This window comes from Eulemur rufifrons, chromosome 5 (assembly GCF_041146395.1).
Source record: "Eulemur rufifrons isolate Redbay chromosome 5, OSU_ERuf_1, whole genome shotgun sequence".
NCBI classification, from domain to species: domain Eukaryota; kingdom Metazoa; phylum Chordata; class Mammalia; order Primates; family Lemuridae; genus Eulemur; species Eulemur rufifrons.
This window is the reverse complement of record NC_090987.1, coordinates 40988972-40992908: the sequence shown is the minus strand read 5'-3', so window position 1 is coordinate 40992908 and position 3937 is coordinate 40988972. Positions and strand designations below refer to the sequence as shown.

Below are 3937 nucleotides of genomic sequence, written 5' to 3'. Positions count from 1 at the left end.
TTTTGTCTTTCTTTACTTTTGTTGATTTAAAGTCTATGGTATCTGATATGAGAATGACTCTACCAGCTGCCTTTTGGTTTCCATTTGCATGTAATATTGTTTTCCATCCCTTCACCTTCAGTCTGAATGAGTCCTTGTGGGTTAGGTGTGTTTCTTGGAGACATCAGATATTTGGCTTGTATTTTTTTATCCATTCAGCCAAAAATATGGAATGCTTCATGAATTTGTGTGTCATCCTCACACAGGGGCCATGCTAATTCTCTCTGTCTCATTCAAATTTTAGTATATGTGTTGTCAAAGTAAGCACATAGATTCCACCTTTTGATGTGAGAAATGTCAAATAATTTGTAGGTATGTTTTTAAAACTCCACACTTTTTTCTCCATGTTGCTTTTTCCTGCTTAAGTTGGTCTCTGTAGATACTTTTTTCTGTCATCTGATATTTCTTGGTTGAATGTTCATATTTAAGATAGGGGCACTAAAAACCTCCAAGTGTATGGGAGGATTTGTCTATTCTGAGTTTTACTTTATTGTAGTCTGATTGGATTGTTTAAATGAAAAATTTTCAAAATATCTCTAGACATTTACTGTTAAACCAATCATATATCCTAGAAAAAAAATCCCCAATCTCCTCTTTGGAGGATAAAGGCCAATATTCTGGCACCTGAATGTAGGAAGACAGCTGGCTCAGAATCTAGGATGCAAATATGATCTAAATCTCCCTTTTCTGTCCAGTACCTTCACACTCAACCAAGGCTGAAGTTCCCTTTGCTTATTGCTTTTTATTAATAAAAATATTCTTTTTCCAGAGTGAAGAAATGGCTGGACATCTGTGGGCTCATCAGACTGTGCAAGGCCATCTGGGACCTGGGTAGTCCCTAGACTTCCAACCAAGCATCCTTATTCAATCTCCACTCTTGGTCCCACTTCCAGAAGAATCTAGCACTGCCAACCCCTTAGTCATGGAGGGATTCTTCTATGTAAATCAGGAAAATTTCTGCTTTTCTCACTGCTGGCTTAGGATTCCCTTTTCTCAGGTCTGCTAAGAATGTCACTCATCCCATCTGCTTTCCTTCTTCCACTATTTCATTCTGTTGTCTTCTTCTCCAATCTTCCCCTTCTTGTGTGTTTAGTCTTTTAAAAAAAATTCCTTGATTGCCATTAGATGGGATTTGGGGAAGGAGCAAATATAAACATGTGTTTAATCCACTACCTTTTGTCAGAAGTCAAACTTAATCTTTTTAAGCTTTACTGCTAGGTTACTCAATGCAAAGATTTTCCAAGTTCAACTCTCCTCTTTTCAACAACTTAAGTAGCTGTTTTGTGCTCCAGCACTCATTTAACAAATCTTCTCTTAAAATCTCTTTGTCATCCGTTTGTTGAAATTTTCCTGAGTGACTGCTAATCATTTTCATCCCTTGCCTAGATGACTTGGTCCAGTTGGTTAAAAATTACTCCTCAGTAGACTACGTACATTAGAATCTACACCAAGTCATTCTGCAGTGTCTCTCTAGCTATTAATGCTTTGGGGATTCTCCTTAAAGTCTCATTTTACATTCTTATTTCCGTTTCTGTCTCTTTCTGTCTCTCACACATATATACATTATATTTTCCTACCTCATTGTTTTCTAAAAACAAACATTGAATATCTAATACAGTGATCACATTTACAAACTTATGACATAATTTATTTGGTCTACAGATAAAGCAAGGTGAAATTAAATTCAAATATCATTGGTGATTAGGACATTTCTCTAGAGCAACACATTTTTTTTTTATTTAAGTCCTCAAGGCATTCAATTCTAAGTACCTAATCCCCACCTACAATGAACACAGAGGCCTAGAATAGCTAAGGATTTGTCAAATATCATGCAACCAGATCATGGCAGAACTAGGTTTGGTTCTTTTCAAACTTCCATACTGACACAGATATGCTTGGGACCTGTTTTTAAAGGAATAAGCACTAGTAAGCATGTATCTGACTGAGCAAAGAGAATAAAATAATGAACCCTCATGTACCCATCATCCAACTTAAACAATTTTTGGCCCAGCATGGTGGCTCATGCCTGTAACTCCCCATGCTTTGAGAGGCCAAGGCAGGAGGATCACTTGAGGCCAGGAGTTCAAGATCAACTTAAACAATTTTCAATTCATTGCCTGTCTTGCCTTGGACAGTACCCCATCTACTTCTCCCACTGGGCTACTTGGAAGCAAATCCATGAGATCATATCACTTCATAAATGATGAACTTTTAAGTTGAGAAATCAATCAATAGTTTAGATGAACTAGCATCAAGTACATATAACATATTTAAACTATGAATAAAATGTTCCTAATTAAAAGTGAGTTCTATTTGTCAATTTTTTTAAAAATAAATTAATACCTTTTTTTTCACATCCTAGCTCTGTTTATTGAAAAGGTCTAAAAGCAATGATGGCCTGTGGCAATGTGTATACACAGTAACCACATCTTGGGTTCTAAATACTTTCTTTTTTTTTTTTTTTTAATTTTAGTACTTGTGTTTATTTTAATTGTATTAGAAAAATGTAATTTGTACTTTTTTTTATTTCAGCTTATTATGGGGGTACAAAAGAATCAACATTGTTAAAATGTCTACACTACCCAAAGTGATCTACAGATTCAATGCAATCTCTATTAAATTACCAACATCATTTTTCACAGATATAGAAAAAATAATTTTACACTTTGTATGGAAGCAGAGAAGACCCTGTTTAGCAAAAGCAATTTTAGGCAATAAAAACAAAATGGGAGGTATTAATTTACCAGACTTCAAACTATACTACAAGGCTGTGGTTATTAAAACTGCATGGTATTGGCACAAGTGCAGGGACACAGACCAGTGGAACAGAACAAAAAATCCAGATATAAAACCATCCTCATATAGCCAACTAATCTTTGACAAAGCAGACAAAAACATACTCTGGGGAAAAGAATCCTTATTCAATAAATAGTGCTGGATAGCCACATGTAGAAGACTGAAACAGGACCCACAGCTTTCACCTCTCACAAAAATCAAATCACGGTGGATAACAGACTTAAACCTTAGGTGTGAAACTATTAGAATTCTAGAAGAAAATGTGGGAAAGACTCTTATAGACATTGGCCTAGGCAAAGAATTTATGAAGAAGACCCCAAAGGCAATCACAGCAACAACAAAAATAAATAAATTGGACCTGATTAAATTAAAAAGCTTCTGCACAGCCAAAGAAACAGTCATGAGAGCAAACAGACAACCTACAGAATGGGAAAAAATTTTCGCATACTACACATCCGATAAAGGACTGATAACAAGAATCTATTTAGAACTCAGGAAAATCAGCAAGAAAAAAATCAAACAACCCTATCAAAAAGTAGGCAAAGGACATGAATAGAAATTTTTCAAAAGAAGATATAAGAATGACCAACAAACATATGAAAAAATGCTCAACATCTCTAATCATCAGGGAAATGCAAATATTTTTTAAAAAGTAAAAAATAAAACCAAGATAGAAGTGAGTTCTATCAAGCTGACTATAATGAAGCTGACTATATTTGCTATCTCACTGGGAACGGGTATTTATTGATTGATCTGAGCCAAGACAGGTGAACCTTAAAAATCTTAGCTCCAATCTTGATGAGCGTCTGAGCTCTTGACTCTCGGTCTTCCTTCTGCCCTTTGGACTTGAACTTTGTTTTGGTTTCCCTGGTTCAACCTACTCTCAACAGATGTAGACTTGCTTACCCTCTGGCTCTTCTTGTTCTATTTCGGGCAATATTTATTCCTGTATCTCCAATCCTAGCTTCATACCCAACAAAAGTAGGAATTCGACTGATGTTTATGTAAGGAGTTGCCATGAGAATGGCAAAGAAGTCTCCCTGATGGGAGAGACGCTGGCCACCTGCTCCAGAGCTCACCTCACCAAGGCAGCAGCTTTCCT

General features: G+C 36.0%; 1 non-coding gene across 1 annotated transcript; it reads right to left on the bottom strand.

Moving 5' to 3' along the window:
* Positions 1-200: 200 nt before the first annotated feature.
* LOC138383601 (U6 spliceosomal RNA) lies at positions 201-307 on the bottom strand. The gene has a single exon (XR_011233655.1). It is a non-coding gene; the product is annotated as a U6 spliceosomal RNA (small nuclear RNA).
* Positions 308-3937: the final 3630 nt, after the last annotated feature.